The sequence below is a fragment of the Leucoraja erinacea genome, unplaced genomic scaffold (genome assembly GCF_028641065.1).
Source record: "Leucoraja erinacea ecotype New England unplaced genomic scaffold, Leri_hhj_1 Leri_724S, whole genome shotgun sequence".
Classification (NCBI taxonomy): Eukaryota; Metazoa; Chordata; class Chondrichthyes; order Rajiformes; family Rajidae; genus Leucoraja; species Leucoraja erinaceus.
In genome coordinates this window covers 1-25,007 of record NW_026576646.1, presented here as the reverse complement: position 1 = coordinate 25,007, position 25,007 = coordinate 1, and the positions used below count along the sequence as shown (strand labels likewise).

The window sequence follows — 25,007 nt, the reverse complement described above, 5'->3', positions numbered from 1 at the left end:
GGTAGGGCATTTAGAACTGAGATGAGGAAAAGCGTTTTCATCCAGAGAGTTTTGAATTTGTGGAATTCTCTGCCTCAGAAGGCAGTGGAGGCCAATTCGCTGGCTGCTTTCAAGAGAGAGTTAGAGCTCTTAGGGCTAGCGGAATCAAGGGATACGGTGAGAAGGCAGGAATGGGGTACTGATTGTGGATGATCGGCCATGATCACATTGAATGGCTGTGCTGGCTCGAAGGGCCGAATGGCCTACTCCTGCACCTATTGTCTATGTATCATGCACAAATCTCTCCAGATTCAGGGACAGTTTATTCCCTGTTGTTATCAGGCAACTAAAACACGAGAGAGCAATGCTGAGCTACCATCTTTCTCATTGGACACCATGAGATTATTTTTGATCAGACTTGACTGACTTTATCTTGCTCACATGATGAAAGTTTGGGTTGACTGGGCATGTCAAAAATAAACATGTAAGATTCTTAAAGGATTGGACAGGCTAGATGCAGGAAAATTGTTTCCGATGTTGGGGAAGTCCAGAACAAGGGGGGGTCACAGCTTAAGAGTAAGGCGTAAACCATTTAGGTCTGAGATGAGGAAAACCGTTTTCACCCAGAGAATTGTGAATCTGTGGAATTTTCTGCCACAGAAGGCACTGGAGGCCAATTCTCTGGATGGATTGAAAAGAGACTTAGATTTAGCTCTTTGGGAAAAAGGAATCAAGGGATATGGGGAAAAAGCAGGAACGGGGTACTGATTTTAGAAGATCATCCATGATTATATTGAATGGCGGTGCTGGAGCGAAGGGCCGAATGGCCTACTCCTGCAACTATTTTTCTATGTTTCTACTAAAAGTCAATGACGTTATTCACTTTATCATGTATCTGTACACTGAGGATGGATGGATCGTAATCATGTATTGTCTTTCCGCTGACTGGTTAGCACGCAACAAAAGCTTTTCACTCTACCTCGGTAAAAGTGACACTAAACTAAACTAAACTAAACTAAACTAAACTAAACTAAAGTCTGGTAATCGTGTACCGTCTGTGTATTCATGTACAGTCCATGATTCATGTATAGTCTATATTCCTGTGGTCTGTTATCCATGTATCGTCTGTTCTTTGACTGGATAACATGCAAACTAACAGCTTTACACTGTAACTCGCTTGGTACATGTGACACCTGCTGGCAACTCAATGAACAACAGTACTTTATTATCACAGGTACCTAGATACAATGAAATTTCTGTAGGAAGGAACTGCAGATGCTGGTTTACACCGAATATAGACATAAAATGCTGGAGTAACTCAACGGGACAGGCAGCAGCATCTCTGGAGAGAACGCTTGGTTTCGGTTTGAGACCCTTCTTCATGCTTGTCTAATCTTCTGGAATTTATTGAGGATGTGACAAGTAAAATGGATGAAGGGGAGCCAGTGATAAGGTCCCGCACGGGAGACTGGTGACTAAGATTAGAGCACATGGTATTGGGGGTAGGGTGTTGACATGGATAGAAAATTGGTTGGCAGACCGGAAGCAAAGAGTAGGAGTGAACGGGTCCTTTTCAGAATGGCAGGGAGTGGCGAGTGGAGTGCCGCAACGCTCGGTGTTGGGGCCGCAACTGTTTACCATATATATTAATGATTTGGAAGAGGGAATTAGGAGCAACACTAGCAAGTTGGCGGATGACACAAAGCTGGGTGGCAGTGTGAACTGTGAACAGAATGTTAGGAGGTTGCAGGGTGACCTGGACAGGTTGAGTGAGTGGGCAGATGCGTGGCAGATGCAGTATAATATAGATAAATGTGAGTTATCCACTTTGGCAAAAACAAGGGGGCAGATTATTATCTCAATGGGGTTAGGTTAGGTAAGGGGGAGGCGCAGCGAGACCTGGGTGTCCTTGTACACCGGTCACTGAAAGTTGGCGTCCAGGTACAGCAGGCAGTGAAGAAAGCTAATGGAATGTTGGCCTTCATAACAAGAGGATTTCAGTATAGGAGTAAAGAGGTTCTTCTGCAGTTGTATAGAGCTCTGGTGAGACCACATCTGGAGTATTGTGTACAGTTTTGTTCTCCTAATTTGACGAAGGAAGTCCTTGTGTTTGAGGCAGTGCAACGTAGGTTCACGAGATTGTTCCCTGGGGTGGTGGGACTGCCATATGATGAAAGATTGAAACGACTAGGCTTGTATTCACTGGAGTTTAGAAGGATGAGAGGGAATCGTATAGAAACATATAAAAGGACTGGACAAGCTAGATGCAGGAAAAATGGTAGAATGGGGAGCAATAGTCCCGTTTATATTAACGGGTTGATGGTGGAAAGGGTCAAGAGCTTCAAATTCCTGGGCGTGCACATCCCTGAAGATCTCTCCTGATCCGAGAACACTGATGCAATTTTAAAGAAAGCTCATCAGCGCCTCTACTTCCTGAGAAGATTACGGAGAGTCGGTTTGTCAGGGAGGACTCTCTCGAACTTCTACAGGTGCACAGTAGAGAGCATGCTGACCGGTTGCATCGTGGCTTGATTCGGCAACTTGAACGTCCAGGAGCAAAAAAAAAAACTGCAAAAAGTAGTAAACACTGCCCAGTCCATCATCGGTTCTGACCTCCCTACCATCGAGGGCACGTATCGCAGTCGCTGCCTCAAAAAGGCTACCAGCATCATCAAGGATCCACACCATCCTGGCCACTCACTCATCTCCCCGCTGTCTTCAGGTAGAAGGTACAGGAGCCTGAAATCTGCAACATCCAGGTTCAGGAACAGCTCCTTCCTCACAGACATCAGGCTATTAAACTCCTCAAACAAAACTCTGATCATTAATAGCCCATTGCCCTTTATCTGTTTATTTATGTGTGTGTATATATATATTCATTGGTATATGGACACACTGATCTGTTCTGTTCTGTATTTATTTATGCCGACTATATTCTGTTGTGATGAAGCAAAGCAAGAATTTCATTGTCCTATCTGGGACACATGACAATAAACGCTCTTGATTCTTAATTCTTCTTCTTGTTCCCAATGTTGGGCGAGTCCAGAACCAGGGGCCACGGTCTTAGAATAAAGGGGAGGCCATTTAAGACTGAGGTGAGAAAAGACTTCTACTTCTTCACCCAGAGAGTTGTGAATTTGTGGAATTCCCTGCCACAGAGGGCAGTGGAGGCCAAATCACTGGATGGATTTCAGAGAGAGTTAGATAGAGCTGTAGGGGCTAGTGGAGTCAAGGGATATGGGGAGAAGGCAGACATGGGTTATTGATTGGGAACAATCAGCCATGATCACAATGAAGGAGCAGTTTTGATCGATCGTCACCTACTCAGGGATTTTCAGCACGATCTTTGTCAGTAGACAAGTGTTAAAAACTTCCCAACATCCAACCCAGTAAAATAGTAAGCTATCTGTCACACTAATCTGTATTTAGGCACGGCTACTGGAATAGAATGACATTTCCAGTTCTAGACACATGTCTTACAGCAACAATAAACAAATAAACAATCTTCAGGGCAGAAAGCACTGGCCAACATTTGTTTACAAGATGTTAACTCCCAAAAAGTTAATTTGCAACTCGAATCGGTAGTCAGGAAGGCAGATGCATTGCTAACATTTATTCTGAGTGGGTTATAATACAAAAACTGGGATGTTGTACTGGAAAGGAATACTCTAGTACGAAAGAACTAGGTTGCACAGGGCCCTAGTGAGAACACAAGAGTCGGCCATTCGGCCTTTCAAGCCAGCACCGCCATTCAATGTGATCATGGCTGATCATCCCCAATCAGTACCCCGTTCCTGCTTTCTCCCCATATCCCCTGACCGCTATCATTAAGAGTCTTATCTAGTACTCTCTTGAAAGCATCCAGTGAACCGTCCTCCACCGCCCTCTGAGGCAGAGAAGTCCACAGACTCACAACTCTCTGTGTGAAAAACATAGAAACATAGAAATTAGGTGCAGGAGTAGGCCATTCGGCCCTTCGAGCCTGCACCGCCATTCAATATGATCATGGCTGATCATCCAACTCAGTATCCCGTACCTGCCTTCTCTCCATACCCCCTGATCCCCTTAGCCACAAGGGCCACATCTAACTCCCTCTTAAATATAGCCAATGAACTGGCCCTCAACTACCCTCTGTGGCAGAGAGTTCCAGAGATTCACCACTCTCTGTGTGAAAAAAGTTCTTCTCATCTCGTGAAAAAGTGTCCATTCTAAATGGCTCACCCCTTATTTGACCCCTTGTCTCCATTCTAAATGGCTCACCCCTTATTCTTAAACTGTGAACCCTGGTTCAGGACACCCCCAACATCGGGAACATGTTTCCTGCCTCTAGATTGTCCAAACCCTTGATAATCAAAGGTATCAAAGGTATTTTATTAGTCACATTCACATACACCCAGGTGTAGTGAAGTGAAATGCTTTTTGCCATTTTGCAGCACATAAAAAAAGATTACAGACATAACGCCAATGAGAGTCTTAAACACATAGAACATCCCCCCACAATGGCTCCCACCATGAGGGAAGGCACAAAGTCCAGTCCCCAACCCCAGTTCACCCATAGTCGGGCCTATTGAGGCCTCCACAGTTGCCTCTACAGAGGCACGATGTTCCTGGCCGTTCTCGCCGGGTGATGTTGCTCCGGCGTCGGGAGAGTCCTCCCAGCTGCCTGGGAATCCTGGAACGGCCGCTTTCGCACTGGTGGCCGTGGCTTCCGAAGCCGACAAGGCCGTACCAGTTGGAGTTCCACAACTGGTGAACTCATCATGAGATCCCAGGCTCCCGATGTTAAGTTCAGCGCCGCAGCTGGCCGCTCCACAGTCCCGCAGCTCCGCGATGTTTTCCCCAGCGGTCTTCAGCTCACCGGAGCTCCAGCGCGGCGACCCGGGCAAGGCACCGCATGCTCCGCGATAGCGCTCCAGCGCTGTGCCGCCACCGAAGCCGAGGTTCTAGGCGGTCCCCGACAGGAAGCGCTGCTCCTGGCCCGCTGGTAGGCCGCGAGGACGGGTCGAAGTTGCAGCCCGGAGAAAAGCTGCCTCTCCGACCAGGTAGGGACCCTGAAAGGTAGTTTCCCCCTTCCCCCCCCACATAAAAAAAGTCTAGACCTCCAAACAAAACACTTAACTAACTAAAATAAAAAATAAAAAGATGAAGAGACAGACAGCTGCTGGGTGGGCAGCCGTGCACAGGACAGCGCCCCAGTTGAATATTGAAACATCTTATATGTTTCAATAAGATTTTCTCTCATCCTTCTAAACTCCATAGTAGGGTTGAGAGGGAACGATAGATCAGCCATGATTGAATGGCGGAGCAGACTTGATGGGCCGAATGGATATTTTTAAAGCAGATATAGGTAGATTTGCCATAGGTTCGGGTGTCGGGGGTTACGGAGAGAGGCAGGAGAATGGGGTTAGAAGTGAGCGATAGATCAGCCACGATTGAATATCGGAGCAGACTTGTTGGGCTGAATAGCCTAATTCTGCTCCTATCATTTATGAACTTATGAATGGACTAATTCTATTCCGACACCTTATAAAAACAAACTTGGAAAATTATCGGCATTGCTTCATCGTTGCTGTGAATATATCATGGAACTTTCTACTCAACAGACCGCTGTTAATGACTTCACCATAAAGATGGCAGCGGTTCATGACATTGATAACACCAAGACGTTTTTGAAGAAACTTAAGGATGAATCTTGACCTTCCAATGTCTGGTGAATCTCCGGAATTCTCTGTCCTTGGGACATGTGGAGGGTAAATCATTTGTAGTATTTAAAGAGGAATTAGGCATTTTACTGAGAGATCGGAAAATTCAGGGCTATGGCGAATTGGTTCAGGAAAGGAGAAAAGGTCTGGGGTAGAAGACACTTTATCAGAATTCATCAGTGCATGGTTTGAGAACAACAGCATCCAGGAATTGTGGACACATCCCAAACCATCACACAAATCAATCTCCCTTCCATCGACTCCATCCACACCTCGCGCTGCCTTGGTAAGGCCAGCAGTTTAACCAAGGACCAGTCTCACCCCGGTCACTCCCTCTTCTCCCCTCTCCCATCAGGCAAGAGGTACAGAAGTTTGAAAACATACACCACCAAATTCAGTTTCTTCCCGGCTATTATCAGGCAACTGAACCGTCCTCTCACCAACTGGTGAGCGGTCCTGACCTCCCATCTACCTCATTGGAGACCCTCGGACTATCTTTAATCAGACTTTACCTTGAACAAAACGTTATTCCCTTTAACCTGTATCTGTAGACTGTGGACGGCTCGACTGTAATCATGTATAGTCTTTCTGCTGACTGGATAGCACGCAACAAAAAAGCTTTTCACTGTACCTCGGTGTGTATGTGTGTGTGTCCTAACCTTGTACCTTGAGATCCCTCTGTTCCTCCACACTGTTCACTCTCTCCCTCCCTTCTCCCACCCTCCTTCTCTCTCCCTCCCTCTCTCCCTCCCTCCCTCTCTCCCTCCCTCCTTCCCATCACTTCTCCGTCCCACCTTCTCTCAACCCTTTCCTCCTCCCCTTCTCCCACCATTATCTTTCTCTTCCTCCCCTCTCTTTCTCTCTCCCTTCTCTCGCTCTCCCGCTCCCTCCCTGTCTCTCTCCTCTTCCTCACTGTACCCTTCCCTCTCTCCCCCACCACTCTTTTCACTCTATCACTCTATCCCTATCCTCCTCTCTCTCTCCATTTCTTTAATACACCCTCTATCCCTCTCTCCTCCCTTTCTCCTTCCTCTCTATTCTCCCTCCCTCCTGACAACCCCTCCCTCTCCCTCCCTCTCCCCCTCTCTCTCTCTCCTAGAAACACACACAACAGCTCCAGCTGTAGAGCCCCTTCCCCCCTTCGCGCCCGCACCATTCCCCACTCAATATGATCATCGCTGCTCATCCCACCCACTCTCCCCTCCCTCCCTTCTCCCTCTCTTCCCCTCACCCCCCTCTCTCTTCTTACCTCTCCCCCCTCTTTCTCTCCCCCTCCCTCCCTCCCTCCCTCTCTCTCCCACCCAGACAGACACCAGACATTATTTTACATATTCACATATTCTGTTGTGCTGCAGGAATTAAGAATTTAATTGTCATGTCCGGGACATATGAGAATAAAACCCTCTTGACTCTTCCATAGACACCATCTATGCTTCATGCTGCCTCAGCAAGGTTACTCAGCAAGGAGTTTCACCCCAGTCACTGCCGTCCTGTTTAGTTTCGATGTTTGTATCCACTCATTATCACCTTTTCCACAGCCAACAATGGGCCATTGTGGGCACAATCTTTCCTTGATTAACGTTGCTGGCATTGATTTGTTCTTTTCATGCTTTTCATTCATTTGTTATTTGTAACTTTCCATACCTCTTGTCTATCTCTCTCCTGAATCTCAGTCTGAAGAAGGGCCAGAAATGTCATCTATTCCCTTTATCCAGAGATGCTGTCTGTTCCGCTGAGTTACTCCAGCATTTTGTGTCCATCCAATCTGACAGCTTCCTCTCCCTGGTATCTGAGCATCCAAGGGGAATCGCACTATTTTCTGCAGTGATAGGGTTCACAACATGAGACTGCCTCTAAATTGACGTTGATTGTTACTAAAGTGGTATTAATTGGTGACATCGTTTACAGCCCAGCTGCAGTGTAGGATGTGGAAGTATGGTGCTGAGCATGAAGCCTATCGCTGGGGAAGAGAACTCTTCACTAAACCCAATCTGTGACACAAACACATATAACAGACAAGAAACAAGAGTAAAAAAATATACACATAATAAAATATTATATACACACACACACACACACACACACATACTCACGAACACACACACACATACTCACGAACATACACACGCACAAACGCACAAACTCACACAACACAAGTTCACACGTGCACGCACACACACACACACACACACACACATGCATGTACGCACACACACACACACACACACACACACACACACACACACACACACACACACACACACACACACACACACACACACACACACACACACACACACACACACACACCGGTGATGCCACATTTAGGGTATTGTGTTCAGTTCTGGATACTATGTTATATGAAAGATGTCAGTAAGTAAGTAAATTTATTGGCCAAGTATTCACGTACAAGGAATTTGCCTTGGTACTCCACCCCCAAGTAACAACATGACATTTCAAGAGAGAGATAGATAGGGCTCTTAAAAATAGCGGAGTCAGGGGATATGGGGGGAAGGCAGGAATGGGGTACTGATTGGGGATGATCAGCCAAGATCACATTGAATGGCGGTGCTGGCTCGAAGGGCCAAATGGCCTCCTCCTGCATCTATTGTCTATTGTCATACAGTGACAGTTACGAATGACTCGGGAAACACTAAACATTAATAATAATAAAACATTAATGATTAAACACCATTGATCAAGCATGTGAACCAACAAAATACCAGATCAAAGGGAGGCTACAGGTTTTTGGCTGTTGAGTAGAGCAAATACTCGTGGACAAAAACTGTTTTTATGTCTGCCTGTGGCAGCTTTGACAGTCCGGAGACACCCTCCAGAGGGAAGTGATTCAAAGAGTTTGTGGCCAGGGTGAGAGGGATCAGAGATGATCTTGCCCGCTCGCTTCCTGGCCCTTGCAGTGTACAGTTCATGTTTACTATTGCAATATACATCAATGATTTGGATGAAGGGATTCAAAGTAACATTAGCTAATTTGCAGATGACACAAAACTGGGTGGCAGTGTGAACTGTGAGGAGGATGCTATGAGAATGCAGGGTGACTTGGACAGGTTGGGGGAGTGGGCAGATGCATGGCAGATGACGTTTAATGTGGAGAAATGTGAGGTCATCCACTTTGGTAGCAAAAACCGGAAGGCAGATTACTATCTAAATGGTGTCAAGTTGGGAAAAGGGGAAGTACAGCGGGATCTGGGGGTCCTTGTTCATCAGTCTATGAAAGTAAGCATGCAGGTACAGCAGGCAGTGAAGAAAGCGAATGGCATGTTGGCCTTTATAACAAGAGGAGTCGAGTATAGCAGCAAAGAGTTCCTTCTGCAGTTGTACAGAGCCCTAGTGAGACCACACCTGGAGTATTGTGTGCAGTTTTGGTCCCCTAATTTGAGGAGGGTCATTCTTGCTATTGAGGGAGTGCAGCGTAGGTTTACAAGGTTAATTCCCGGGATGGCGGGACTGTCATATGCTGAGAGAATGAAGCAGCTGGGCTTGTACACTCTGGAGTTTAGAAGGATGAGAGGAGATCTTATTGAAACATATAAGATTGTTAAGGGTTTGGACACGCTAGAGGCAGGAAACATGTTTCCGATGTTGGGGGAGTCCAGAACCAGGGGCCACAGTTTAAGAATAAGGGGTAAGTCATTTAGTACGGAGACGAGGAAACACTTTTTCTCACAGGGAGTTGTGAGTCTGTGGAATTCTCTGCCACAGAGTGCGGTGGAGGCAGGTTCTCTGGATACTTTAAAGAGAGAGTTAGATAGGGGTCTTAAAGACAGTGGAGTCAGGGGATATGGGGAGAAGGCAGGAACGGGGTACTGATTGGGGATGATCAGCCATGATCACATTGAATAATAATAATAATAATAATAATAATAATAATAATAATAATAACTTTATTTGTTAAGCACCTTAAAAACAACCAAAGCTGACCAAAGTGCTGTACAGAAAAAAGAAAACAAGCAAGACATCATAAAACAGGCAGAACAACAGAACAAACAACTAACACGAGGCGCATAAATTACATACAAAAATCCAAACAATAAATTAAAAAACATAAAACACAAGTACGAACAACGCAGCAAAACCAAGCAAATAAAGTTAATAAACAATTCAACACCTCACTGGTCTACAAAGGCCATGGAGAATAGATATGTCTTCAGGAGTGATTTAAAAACAGCTAGAGAAGGGGCCTGTTTAACGTGCAGAGGCAATTCATTCCACAATCTCGGAGCCGACACAGCAAAGGCACGGTCCCCTCTGAGCTTCCGCTTAGTCTTTGGCTCAATCAGGAGCAGCTGATCATCTGACCTGAGAGAGCGGGAGGGCGAATAAGGGTGAAGAAGCTCAGATAGGTAGGACGGGGCAAGACCACTTAGGGATTTAAAAGTAAATAAAAGAATTTTAAAACGAATCCTATACTGAACAGGCAGCCAGTGGAGAGAGGCCAAAAGGTGTGAAACATGATCATGCTTTCGTGTGCCAGTCAAGAGACGAACAGCTGCATTCTGTACCATCTGGAGACGGGCGATGGAGGACCGACTAACCCCCAGATACAGTGCATTGCAGTAATCCAGCCGGGTGGTAACAAAGGCATGGATTACCGTCTCAAAGTGCTGCCTTGACAAAATCGGCTTTATTTTTGCCAGCTGCCTCAGATGGAAAGACAGTGCTGGCTCGAAAGGCCAAATGGCCTACTCCTGCACCTATTGTCTATTGTCTATCAATGGAGGGAAGGTTGTACTCAATAGCCTTCTCTGCAGATCGGACGATTTGCTGCAGCCTCCAGGTATCGTGCTTGGTGGCTGAGTCAAAACAGACCATGATAGAGAAGGTGAGGACAGAATCTACGATGGCCGTGTAGAATTGGACCATCATTGCCTGTGGCAGATTGTGCTTCCTCAGCTGCCGCAGGGAGTACATCCTCTGTTGTGCCTTTTTGACTGTGGTCAATGGTAGCCCCCCACTTAAGGTCCTTGGAGATGATGGTTCCCAGGAACTTAGAAGACTCCACAGATGTGACTTTGGTGTTGTTATGGTGAGTGGAGTGAGGGGAGGGGAGCTCTCCTAACGTCTACAATCAATTCCACTGTCTTGAGAAGCTTGACAGAGGTGTCTGTGGAGGTGCAGTCATTGGTGTAGAGAGAGGAGAGGAGAGGAGAGGATGTTTTAAATCTCTTCCCTGTCCGGGAGACCCGACTTTTTCCCTGTCGGGTCTCGGCTGTCGTTGGGGCCTAGCACCGTGGAGCGGCCTCCAGCCTGAACGACCCGGGGGCTCGGGAGACTGCGGAGCTGCGGAGCTGCGGATCTGCGGACTCACCATCGTCGGGGGTGGCCGGCCTCGGAGCGTGGGGAGCGGCGGTGACTCGCTGCTGCGACTCGACTCCTGGGGCTCGGAGGCTCCAGCAACGCAGCCGCAGCCGCAGGTCCGGTGGACTGGGACATCGGGAGCTCGCGGGTCTGGGAGGAGAGAGAGAGAGACCGCTTCCCGGAGCACCCGCAACGCGACTTCTCCAGCCCGTGTCACGGGGTTGGAACAACCCGGACCGGGACAGTACATCACCCGGCACGGCTTCATGGCCGTGGGACTCACCATCGCCCGTGGGGGTTCCAACCTTGGACTTTCAGACCGGGAGCGGGGCCGTAAATCGCCCCGCGCGGCCTAAAATGGCCGTGGGACTCATCATCGCCCGCCTGGAGCTTGGACATCGGGAGAGACACGGAGAACAGGGGAGAGAAAAGACTTGCCTTCCATCACAGTGGCTTCACTGTGATGGATGTTTGTGTGAATTTAATTATGTGTATGTCTGTAAGACAGTGTCTTTGTTTGTATGGCTGTGGAAACAACATTTCGTTTGAGTCTCACTGGGGCTCAAATGATAATAAATTTGTATTGTATTGAGAGGGTACACAGCCTTACGGTGATCCTATGCTGAGTGTTTGCGGGTCCGAGATGTGCTTTCCCAGCCTCACATGCTGCTTCCTGTCTTTCAGGAAGCTGGTGATCCACCGACAGAGGGGTTCAGGCACAGTCAACTTGGAAAGTTTGGAGTGTACTAGCTCTGGGACAATGGTATTGAATGCAGAGCTAAAATCAACAAACAGGATATTCGCATAGATCCCCTGGTGGTCTAGTGCAGGCCCAGGTTGACTGCATCATCCACAATCTATTGGCCCAATATGCAAACTGCATAAGATCCAGCAGAGGGATTGTGATAATTTTCAGCTTGGCCAGCACAAGCTTTTCGACTGTCTTTATGACTACAGAGGTCAGGCCTGTTGTCATTAAGACAAGTAATCCTTGACTTTATGGGTACAGGCACAACAGTGGAGACTTTGAAGCAGGCAAGGACAGTACATGTGTGGTAAATTGGATTAGTAAGTATGCAGATGATACTAAGGTGGGGTTGTGGATAATGAAGTAGATTTTCAAAGTCTACAGAGAGATTTATGCCAGTTGGAAGAGTGGGCTGAAAGATGGCAGATGGAGTTTAATGTTGATAAGTGTGAGGTGCTACATCTTGGCAGGACAAATCAAAATAGGACGTACATGGTAAATGGTAGGGAATTGAAGAATGCAGGTGAACAGAGGGATCTGGGAATAACTGTGCACAGTTCCCTGAAAGTAGAATCTCATGTAGATAGAGTGGTAAAGAAAGCTTTTGGTGTGCTGGCCTTTATAAATCAGAGCATTGAGTATAGAAGTTGGGATGTAATGTTAAAATTGTACAAGGCAATGGTGAGGCCAATTCTGGAGTATGGTGTACAATTTTGGTCGCCTAATTATAGGAAGGATGCCAACAAAATAGAGAGAGTACTGAGGAGATTTACTAGAATGTTGCCTGGGTTTCAGCAACTAAGTTACAGAGAAAGGTTGAATAAGTTAGGGCTTTATTCTCTGGAGCGCAGAAGGTTAAGGGGGGACTTGATAGAGGTCTTTAAATGATGAGAGAGTGCTCGCTTCGGCAGCACATAAACTAAAATTGGAACGATACAGAGAAGATTAGCATGGCCCCTGCGCAAGGATGATACGCAAATTCGTGAAGCTTATTTAATTAAAAAAAGATAATAAATAAATAAATAAATAAATAAAATGATGAGAGGGATAGACAGAGTTGACATGGATAAGCTTTTCCCACTGAGAGTAGGGAAGATTCAAACAAGGGGACATGATGAAAATTAAGGGACTGAAGTTTAGGGGTAACATGAGGGGGAACTACTTTACTCAGAGAGTGGTAGCTGTGTGGAATGAGCTTCCAGTGAAGGTGGTGGAGGCAGGTTCGTTTGTATAATTTAAAAATAAATTGGATAGTTATATGGATGGGAAAGGGATGGAGGATTATGGACTGAGCGCAGGTATATGGGACTAGGGGAGAATACGTGTTCGGCACGGACTAGAAGGGTCGAGATGGCCTGTTTCTGTGCTGTAATTGTTATATGGTTATATGGTTATGTTTGCAGGGACTGGTTAAAAATGTCTGTATAGACCGGTGCCAGCTGTTTGGCATAGAGCTTAAGATGTGAAGGGAGTGAAGAGTCAATCTGGAAAAGGTACTGAAAAGAATAACAAGGATATTGCCAAGACTTGAGGTCCTGAGCTACAGGGGAAGATTGGGGCTGGCTATTTTTTGGAACAGAAATGGATGTGGGGTGACTTTATCGAAGGGTATAAAATCATGAGAGGAATAGACCTGGTAGATGCACAGAGTCTCTTGCCCAGAGTAGGGGAAACTGGGACCAGAGGACATAGGTTTAAGGTGAAGGGGAATGATTTAATAGGAATTTAAGGGGTAACTTAGTTTACAAAAAGGGAGGTGGGTGGATGGAATAAGCTGCCAGAGGAGGTAGTTGAGGCAGGGACTATCCCAAGGTCTATGAAACAGTTAGACAGGTACATGGATAGGAAAGGTTTGGAGGGATATGGACTGGGTGCAGGCAAGTTGGACTAGTGTAGCTGGGGCACTGCATCACTCACTCTATGTTCTATGGTCTTTATGTTCAATTATTGATATAATATTTAATAACATACTTTATATATAATAAGCAATAAGTGAAAAAAATAATAAATACAATTTAATAATAAATCAAATATTAATAATAAATCAAATATTAATAATAAATAAATATTAATATTAAATTAAATAAAATATGATATATAGAAACATAGAACCATAGAAAATAGATGCAGGAGGAGGCCATTTGGCCTTCGAGCCAGCACCGCCATTCATTGTGATCATGGCAGATCGTCCCCAACTGTACACTCATTTGGTGCTGCATGGTATGGGATGAAATGTCTCCTTGAAAATTAGTCGCTCGACTTTTAGACAAAGTCAACATTCAGCAAAATCTGGAGGTGTGCGATTCCGGTCCTTCGGCCCACAATGTCTGTGCTGCACATGATGCCAAGACCATCGTAGTTTCGTTTATTTTTTACTTAGAACATAGAACATAGAAAATAGGTGCAGGAGGAGGCCATTCAGCCCTTCGAGCCAGCACCACCATTCATTGTGATCATGGCTGATCATCCCCAATCAATAACCCATGCCTGCCTTCTTCCCATATGCCTTGGTTCCACTAGCCCCTAGAGCTCTATCTAACTCTCTCTTAAATCCATCCAGTGACTTGGCCTCCACGGCAGGGAATTCCGCAAATTCACAACTCTCTGGGTGAAAAAGTTTTTTCTCACCTCATTCTTAAATGGCCTCCCCTTTATTCTAAGACTGTGGCCCCTGGTTCTGGACTCGCCCAACATTGGGAACAAATATAAGCCCAGTCGATCATAAGGTTCATAAGGTTCATTTATTGTCACATACACCGATTGGTATAGTGAAATTTCACTGGCCAGGTCAGTCATTCAATTTAAAAAAAAAAGCAACAAACTCAAAAAACACATTTTAACATAAACACCCATCACAGTGATTCCTACACATCCTTCACTGTGATGGAAGGCAAAAATAAAGTTCAAGTCCTTCACTTTTTGTTCTTCCTTGGTCGGGGACAGAGCAGCAAGGGAGGATATCGACAACAACACCTGGCCAGGGTGACCCCATCAACTCTGACCCAGTTCTACAGCCAGGCCAATGGCCTTTAGGGCCAAGTTAAGACTCTACATTTTTAACTGTACACTAGACTAAGTGGGACCCCGTTGGGTCCCAGCATCACACGGTCCCCCAACGCCATATTCCACCTCTCCACCAATTCCAATATTGGTGACCAGTGGGAGCTTTCTGCAGCGCTAGTATGGGCTAAAGGGAATGGTTTACAGAGGGCTAGTATGGACTTTGTGCTTGGGCTTGCGGCTCAGTCACTCAAGCCTGTTGTGTTAGCAGGTCACTCATTCACGGCGTTTGGGCTGGCAGTTGACTCACGGGTATTTCTTGAAATTCCACTTCAAGCCAGGTGCAAGGCCACCAAATTCAAGTGCAGTTTCATAACATTTCAAGCAGGGTGCAAGACAACTAAAGACAGCGAGTCATGACCTCTCCCTCCTCCATCTTGCAGAGTGAGCCATGCCTATACTTCTGGGTTTTATTGTCCCTCCTCCCTTCCCACCAGAAGGGGTGTGGCCTTCATGATGTGATTGACAGGAGAGAGAATCTCAACATTTTTAAAACACTAATAACTCTTTTATATTTAATCGATGGAAAAAATCCTCTGCACCTGATGAGCGGAGGAGGACTGAGTAAGCTGGCCAAAAATCACAGCTGTACGTGGTAGTGTTTTTTTCTAAAATCAATATAAAGCGCAAACAGGAAGTGGTCAAGATTAGACTTTTAATTATATAGATGGATAGGCAACTTTATTAGGCAAGGCAAGTTTAATTAGTCAAGGCAACTTTAATTAGGCGAGGTAACCTTAATAGTAGGCGAGGCTACTTTAATTAGGCAAGGCAACTTTAATTAGGCAAGACAACTTTAATTAGGCAACACAGCTTTAGCATTTCCAAACCAAAGGCAACACAGCTTTATCAACTATATTTTCAAACCACAATAAGGGCCTGACAGGTCAGTAAAACCACACACAATTTACTAGACATGTGTTCAGTGTTATTCACAGCTCAGACTGAGAGACGTGACCACCTCGCTCCGTCATCTTGCGGAGATTGACTGAGGAACTCAACACTTCCGGGTTTTATAGTCCCTCCGTAAGCAGCGTGACCTTCAGGAGTGAGAATATCAACATTTTTTATGCACTAATAACTCTTTTATTTTTCATCAATGGGAAAAATCCTCGTCCTGCGCAGCGGAGGGGGACTGATTAAATGGCCAAAAATCACAGCCATAAGTAGCACCGTTTTTTCTAAAATCAATATACATAACAACAGGAAGTGGTCAAGATCAAGATTTTAGTAATATAGATAACAACGAAACAATAAATGTAAAAAATATATATATACAACATAGAATAAAAGGTAATATATATATATATAATGTATTATATGTATGCATACATACATATACACACTCTCTCACACACACACACACACACACACACACACACACACACACACACACACATATGTATATGTCATGTGATAGGATTAGAATTAGGCCATTCGACCCATCGAGTCTACTCAGCCATTGAATCATGGATGATCTATCTCTCCATCCTAACCCCATTCTCCTACCTTCTCCCCATAACCCCTGACACCTGTTATAATCAATAATCTATCTCTTTGTCTTAAATGTGCATGTATATGTATATGTATATGTATGTGTGTGTGGATACACATAATATATACATACAATATAATTTAGACGTACCCACTAGTGGGTGAGTCAAGGGAGGTATCCACTAGTGGGAGCGTCTAGGACTAAAGGTCATAGCCTCAGAATTAAAGGATGTTCCTTTAGGAAGAAGATGAGGAGGAGGAATTTCTTTAGTCAGAGGGTGGTGAAGCTGTGGAATTCTTTACTACAGAAGGCTGTAGAGGCCATGTCAGTTGACATTTTTAAAGCAGAGATAGATAGACTCTTGATTAGTACGGGTGTCAGAGGTTATGGGGGACAGGCAGGAGAATGGGGTTAGGAGTGTGAGATAGATCAGCCATGATCGAGTGGGAGTCTTGATGGGCCGAATGGCCTAATTATACTGCTATCCCTATGCTGCCGGGGTATAACAGCGGTCGGTGGGTCTTCTGGAGTACCCCATCGCGAGTTATTCAGAGTACAATTCAGAGGACAAGACGCAACACGGTGGCGCAGTGGTAGTGTTGCTGCCCTACAACGACAGAGACTCCGGTTCAATCCTGACTCGACCAGAACTGTCACCCATTCCTTCATTCCATAGATGCTGCCTGTCCCGCTGAGTTACTCCTGTATTTTGTGTCTATCTTCATACACAATGTGAGATATCATTGGGAAAGCATAACAGTCTTTTACGGGTAAGGACTATTAAACATCTCAGCTCAGGAAATCTATTACAGCCAGCGAGAAGTGTAATCGAGAGTGAAAGTGCCAAAATTCCCCAGTGACATTGCAACAATCTACTAGAGAGTAAATTAGAAATCATGGGGTTAGATTGCTAGCTGGGAGTCAAGGTCTGATTGTTTATGACTTCATAGCGAATCGAGGGACTTGTTTCTTCAAGGAATGCTAACATTTTACTTGTAGAATCATCCAGTCATACACAGCGGAAACAGGCCTTTCTTCCTAACTTGTCCATGCTGAACAAGGTGCCCATCATAGAGAGACACGGTGGCGCAGCGGTAGAGTTGCTGCCTTACAGCGCCAAAGACCCTGGTTTGATCCTGATTACGGGTGCTTGTTTTTACAGAGTTTGTACGTTCTCCCCATGACCTGCGTGGGTTTTCTCCGGGAGCTCTGGTTTCCTTCCGCACTCCAAAGACGTACAGGTTTGTAGGCTAATTAGCTTGGAATAATTGTAAATTGTCTCTAGTGTGTGTGGGATGGTGTTAGTGTATGGGGAGCACTGATCAATGTGGATCAATGTGGACTCGATGGACCGAAGAGCCAGCTTCCACACTGTATCTCTGATCTAAACTAATCTGAACAAAGAGGAGCTTCTGGGGCAACATTTGTGCACAGAGGGTGATGGATATATGCAACGAGCTTCCAGAGGAGGTAGTTGAGGCAGGTACTGTAACAACATTTAGACTCATAGAATCAGAGAGTGATACAGTGTGGAAACAAGCCCCTCGGTCCAACCAGCCCACCGCGACCAACATGTCCCAGCTAGACTAGTCCCACCTGCTTGCATTTGTCTCATATCCCTCCAAACCTGTCCATCCATTTATAAGACATTTGTACAGGTACATGGTTAGGAAAGGTTTATGAGGATATGAACCAAACGTGGGCAGATGGGACTAGTGTGGATGAGACATCTTGGTCAGTATGGACATGTTGGGCCAAAGGCCTCTTTCCATGACTCAAAACTAGGTACTGGATGTAAAGGCACAAACTGATCCCAGTGGAGCACCAGTTAAACAAACAATATATCTTGTAAAACTTTTGATTAAAAGAATGTTGTCTCCCCATCATGTGCTTTATTATGCTGCTAATCTGTGTGACCAACATCGAGGGATTAAAATCATGTGCTGGCAGACAAGATTAGTTTATGTTTATTAATTTATTGGCATCATGTTTGGCATAGGCATTGTGAGTCCAAGGGCCTGTTCCAATGCTGTACTGCTTTATATTCCATGTTCAGTTTAGAGATACAGGCCCTTCAGCCCAACGAGTCTGTGCCAACCAGTGACCCCAGCACATTAACATTATCCTACACACACTAGGCAACAATTTACCATTTTACTGATGCCAATTAACCTACAAACCTATACGTCTTCAGAGTTTGGGGGGGGGGGGAAACTGGAGCTCCCATGGAAAGCCCATGCAGGTCACGGTGAGAACGTACAAACTCAATGCTGACAGCACCTGTAGTCAGGATCGAATCGGGGTCTCTGGCGCTGTAAAGGGGCTGTCCCACTTGGGGGAGTTTAGAAGAGTTTAGGATAGTTTGAAAAAATGACATGTTGAAGATCTCCTTCGACTATGTAGAAGACCTCCTTCAACCTCCTTCGACTATGATGAAGACTATCTACGACTACCTTCGACTACCCTCGATTACCTACGAGTAACATGCCGACCTACTATGACTAAACCTACGAGTAGATAAAGTATCGATTTTTTCCATGGCGACCTTATTTTACTCGCGGGCATTTTTCAAAATATGCCGCGACCTAGCTGAGGCCTCGAGTACGCGGAGACCACTCTCGAGCATGAAGGAAAGTTATGAAGACCTCCTACGACCTCGTGTCGACCATGCAGCGAGTATGAGTCGAGGGCAGACTCGCCAGAACTCGCGGATTAGGTCGCCCAAGTGGGACAGCCCCTTTCGCCAGAAACTCTACCACGGTGCCACCATGCCGGTTGACGCATTTCAGCTCTACGCATAAATGCATCAATCTCTCTTTCGTTCTGCCATCTGGTCCATAACTTTTTGTAAATTAATTTATTCTCCGCACTATGATGAAAATGGCAAGATCATTAAGGCAACAATCTTTCATAAATAATTAATGATGTGAGGGGAACTTTTTTGAGATGAATGACTCAATTAAATCAATCATCTGCATCGCTCTTAATTGTTTTGTTATTTCAATAAAAATTCCATTGACTGCACTATTACCCCAGTAAATAGGAGATGGAGCCAAAGAGACTGCAAATGTGGGCAGCACGGTGGCGCAGCGGTGGAGTTGCTGTCTTACAGCGCCAGTGACCCCGGTTCAATCCAGACAATCAGCGCTGTTTGCACGGAGTTTTTACGTTCTCCCCGTAACCTGCGTAGGTTTTCTCCGAGATCTTCGGTTTCCTCACACACTCCAAAGACGTACAGGTTTGTTAGGCTTAATTGGCTTGGAATAGACGTAAATTGTCCCTAGTGTGTGTAGGACAGTGTTAGTGTGCGGGAATCGCTGCTCGGCGCGGACATGGTGGGCTGCGCTGCATCTCTAAACTGAACTAAACTAAAATGCTGGAATCGTGAGCAAAAAACAAAGTGCTAGAGGAACTCACTGGGTCAGACAGCATCCGTGGAGGGAATGGATAGACCATATTTCGGGTCGGAACCCTTGATGGAGGAGTCGGGAAGATAACTGATAGAGGACAGAGAGGGGAAAGGGTCAGGCAAGAACTGGCAAGTGATAGGTAGATCCAGATCATAGAGTCATAGAGCATGGAAACAAGCCTTTCGGCCCAACTTCCCCATGCTGACCAAGATGCCCCATCTACAGTGGTCCCAACTGCCTGCCCCATATCCCTCTAAACCTACGCTGATCTTCTGCAGGTGGACAGTGGAGAGAATATCGACTGGTTGCATCACGGCTTGGTTCGGCAACTCGAACGGAGTTTGCAAAAAGTGGTGATCACGGGTTCTGACCTCCCAACCACTCAAAAAGGCAGCCAGCATCGTCGGAGACCCACACTATCCAGGCTACGCACTCACTTCACCCCTGTCATCGGGAAGAAGGTGCAGGAGCCTGGAAACTGTAACATCCAAGTTCAGGAACAGCTTCTTCCCTTCATACATCAGGCTATTAAACACTACAAGCTCCAAATAAGGTCCGATCTACATAGACCTGGGGGTATTAGTTGTGTCTGCTTGCACTGTTATTGTTTGCTGGCTTGTAAATGTATCTGTCTTAATGTCTTTAGTACTTAATGTTTTAGTACCTGCCTCAACTACCTCTGGCAGCCCATTCCATATAGCCACCACCCACTGTATGGAAAGCTGCCGCTCAGGTTCCAATTAAATATTTCCCCTAACACTTCCAACATATGTCGTCTGGTCCTTGTAAAAGACCCTTATGTATTTACCCTATCATTTATCCTGCCTCCCCTCAATATCTTATACCTCTATAAGGTCACTCCTCGTCCTCCTATACTCTTTCTCTCTCTCTCTCTCTCTCGCTCGCTCTCCACCCCACTCTCCCTCCCCCTCTCCCTCCCCCTCTCTCAATCTCCTTATTTCTCTTTCTATCTCTTTCCATTTCACTCTCTCCCCTCTCTTTCTCCCCCTCTGTCCCCCCCCTCTCTCTCTCTCTCCCCACTCTCTATCTCTCCACCCTTTTACTCTCTCTCTCTCTATCCTCTCTCTTTCTCGCTCACCCTCTCTCCCAATTCACTTTATTTATTTCTCTCTCGCTCACTCAACCTTTCCCTCTATATCTCCCTCTCTCAACCCCCCTTTTCCCTCTCCTCTCTTTCTCTCTCCCGCTCTCCATGTCTCCCTCCCATCCCCTTCTCTCCCCTCTCCTCTCTCTTTTTCTCTCTTCTCTTCCCCTCTTCTCTATCTTTCTGTCTCCCTCTCCACTCTCCCTCTCTCCTCCACCCCCTGTTTGCATTTTGGGATGTTTTGTCAAATCACCTATGAGCACGTCATTGTTAAAATTAAGCTATTCAGGAAGGAAAGATAATTATGCAAATTTAGACCTGCTTTGAGATAAAATCTCACTGTTACGTAGAAGCATGAGTCAAATATTACCTTCAAATGCAACAATTTTTAGAACAGGAATCCACCATCAATTAATTAAATAAGATTTCATCGTTCTTAAAATGGAATGAGATTTGATGATTAGAAAAGGATTAAATTAAATTCGCAGGGAGCAAAATGTGTTCAGTTCTCACAGATAATGAGAACAAAGGCACATATTTAATTTAATTAAAATGTTAATTGTAAGCAGTCAAAAAGGTTAATGATGTAGATTTCAATTATTCAACTGTCACAGATGCCCAGGGTGAGTTGAAAGTGGGCCAGCAAATCTACAGCAAGAATACCGTGACTGTACAAACCAGCTAATGGAATGGAGTGGGAACACAACAGGCGGCAAGGAGGCACAGAGTTAAAGTTTACACAAAAAAGCTGGAGAAACTCAGCGGGTGCAGCAGCATCTATGGAGCGAAGGAAATAGGCAACGTTTCGGGCCGAAACCCTTCTTCAGTCTGAAGAAGGGTTTCGGCCCGAAACGTTGCCTATTTCCTTCGCTCCATAGATGCTGCTGCACCCGCTGAGTTTCTCCAGCTTTTTTGTGTAACCTTCGATTCTCCAGCATCTGCAGTTCCCTCTTAAACACAGAGTTAAAGTTGCTGCCTTATGCCCCTGTCCCACTTAGGAAACCTGAACGGAAACCTCTGGAGACTTTGCGCCCCACCCAAGATTTCCGTGCGGTTCCCAGAGGTTTTTGTCAGTCTCCCTACCTTCTTCCACTACCTGCAACCTCCGGCAACCACCTGCAACCTCCGGGAATCACACGGAAATCTTGGGTGGGGCGCAAAGTCTCCAGAGGTTTCCGTTCAGGTTTCCTAAGTGGGACAGGGGCATTACAGTGCTTGCAACGCCAGAGACCCACGTTCGATCCTGACCACGGGAGCTGCCTGTATGCAGTTTGTACCTTCTCCCCGTGATCTGCATGTGTTTTCTCCGAAATTTTCGGTTTCCTCCCACACTTCAAAGACGTACAGGTTTGTAGGTTAATTGGCTTGGTATAAATGTAAATTATCCCTGGTATGCGTATGATGCGGTTAATGGGCAGGGATCGCTGGTCGGAGCGGACTCGGTGGGTCGAGGGGCCTGTTTCCACGCTGTATCTCTAAAATAATAATAATAATAATCTGCATGGATTAGGGGGTATTAGCTACAAGGAGAGGATGGACAAAACTGGATTGTTTTCTCTGGAGCACCAGTGGTTGAGAGGAGACCTAATAGAAATGGAAAACATAATGAGAGGAATAAATAGGATAGGCAGCCAGAACCTTCGCCCAGGGTGGAAACATCAAAAACAAAAATGTTCACACAAAAGCTGGTAGGTGTACTGAGGATAGACACAAAATGCTGGAGTATCTCAGATGGACAGGCAGCATCTCTGGAGAGAAGGAATGGGTGACATTTTGGGTCGAGACCCTTCATCGGACTGAGCACAGAAAGAAGAGGGGTGATCCTATAGAGGTGTACAAAATCATGAGAGGAATGGATCGCGTGGACGCACAGAGTCTCGTGTCCAGAGTAGGGGAATTATGAACAATGATATGCAAAAAAAATACCACTGATAAAGGAAAGGCCATTATTAGCTGTTTGGCTGAGTGAAAATGAGAGGCTGGTGCGACTTGGGTGGGGGAGGGATAGAGAGAGAGGGAATGCCGGGGTTACTTGAAGTTAGAGAAATCAATACTCATACCATTGGATTCTTTTTTGCATATCTTTTATTCATCGCTCTATATCTCTCTACATCACCTTCTATATCTCTCGTTTCCCTTTCCCGTGACTTTCGGTCTGAAGAAGGGTCTTGACCCGAAACGTCGCCCATTCCTTCTCTCCAGTGATGCTGCTTGTCCTGTTGAGATATTCCAACTTTTTGGATCTATCTTTGGTTTAACCCAGCATCTGCAGTTCCTTTCCACAACATTAGAGGGATATGGGCCAAACGCAGGCAGGTGGGATGAGTGTACATGGGACATGTTGGACGGTGTGGACAAGTTGGGCCGAAGGAACCATTTTCACGCTCTATAACTCAATGAATAGTTTTGTTTAGTTTAGCTTAATTTCGTTTATTGTCACGTGCACCGAAATTCTGTGAAAAAACGTTTTGTTGCGTGCTAACCAGTCAGCAGAAAGTCTATACATGATTACAATCAAGCCATCTACAGTGTACAGACATAAGGTAAAGGGAATAACATTTAGATTAAGATAAAGTCCAGTAAATTCTGATTAAAGGTGGTCTGAGGGGCTACAATTAGGTGGATAGCAGCTCTGGTTGTCGTAGGATGGTTCAGTTGCCTGATGACAGCTGGGAAGAAACTGTCCCTAATCTGGACTTCTATATATTTTGCCCGATGGGAGAGGGGAGAAGAGGGAATGGCCAGGGAGTGACTCATCCTTGATTATGCTGCTGGCCTTGCCGAGGCAGCGTGAGGTGTAAAGGGAATCAATGGAAGTCTGAAGAATGGTCTCGACCCGAAACGTCGCCTATTCCTACCCTCCATAGGTGATGCCTCGCCCGCTGAGTTTCTCCAGCATGTTTGTCTACCAATGGAAGAAAGGTCAGTTTGTGTGATGCTCTTGGCTGCGTCCACAATTCTCTGCAAAACAAGTCTCTGTAAGTCTCAGTCTGAAGCATCACCCATTCCTTCTCTCTAGAGGTGCTGCCTGTCCTGCTGAGTTACTCCAGCATTTCGAGTCTATCTTCAGTTTAAACCAGCATCTATAGTTTCTTCCTCCATACCTCTGTACCTCCATACCTCTGTAAGTTTATTTTGGTTTTTAGATACAGTATGAAAACAGCCCACCGAGTCCATGTCAACCAGTGATCCAACATGTACTAGTTGTATGTTACCCACTAGTGTCAATGTACAGAGGCCAATTAGCCAACAAACATGCGTGTTTTTGCCATGTGGAAGGAAACCAGAGCATCTGGAGAAAACCCACCATTGTCACATGGGGAATGTGTAAACCCCACACAGACGGTGCCCGAGGTCAGGATCGAGCTTGGGTCTCTGGCGCCGTGAGGCAGAGCTGCCGCCTCACAGCACCAAAGACCTGGGTACAGGACAATGAAAATCTTGCTTGCAACAGCAACACAGGCACATGGACACAGACAAACACACAGTAATAAATAATGCATAAACTATACACAAAATGCTAAAATAAATGACTGCGAAGAAAAAAGCGACATTCGCACAAAAGCATATTGCGAGATGGACAGTTTAAAGATACAGCACAAAAACAGTTAGAAGATAAACAACTGAAAGAGGCTGAAGAAAAACGGCAGAAATGACATTATGGACTGAATGTAAAGCTTTAACTATTATAATGAAGATTAAATAGTAAAGAACCAACTAATTATATGAAGCTTATTAAATTACTAACAGTTAAATAATTTCAATAGATGAAATATATGTAGCGGCAGATTTTTCAGATCTTTCAGGAAATTAACTCCCTAGCCACTAATTGGGTGAGAGGGGATAAGGGGAATATCTTCGGTACGCATGCAAGCTGCCTCAGAAACTTTCAGAGCTTCTACTTTCATAAAGCTTCAGCACACAGTCTTTTAATGAATATTTTCTTTATTGTAGATATAAAACAGTAAGATACATCCAAGGTTTTCTGACGTTCCAGCAATCTTCCTCGAACTCCAGCGCATTGCTTCAGATACTAGAAAACTCCTCGTGTCTCCTTCACATGAGGCTTGACATGCTTGACATGCTTGACATGCTTGACATGGTCGAAGGATAAACCTCCCTCTCCTGTCCAAAACGAATCACCAACTAAACTACCACGCCAGCAGTTAAGCTGCATAAACACGCTCCA

The 25,007-nt window shown here is 45.5% G+C and overlaps 1 non-coding gene across 1 annotated transcript; it reads left to right on the top strand.

Annotated features, from left to right (window-relative positions):
* The first annotated feature begins 12,643 nt into the window (after window positions 1-12,643).
* On the top strand, window positions 12,644-12,750 carry LOC129694616 (U6 spliceosomal RNA). The gene has a single exon (XR_008723024.1). It is a non-coding gene; the product is annotated as a U6 spliceosomal RNA (small nuclear RNA).
* Window positions 12,751-25,007: the final 12,257 nt, after the last annotated feature.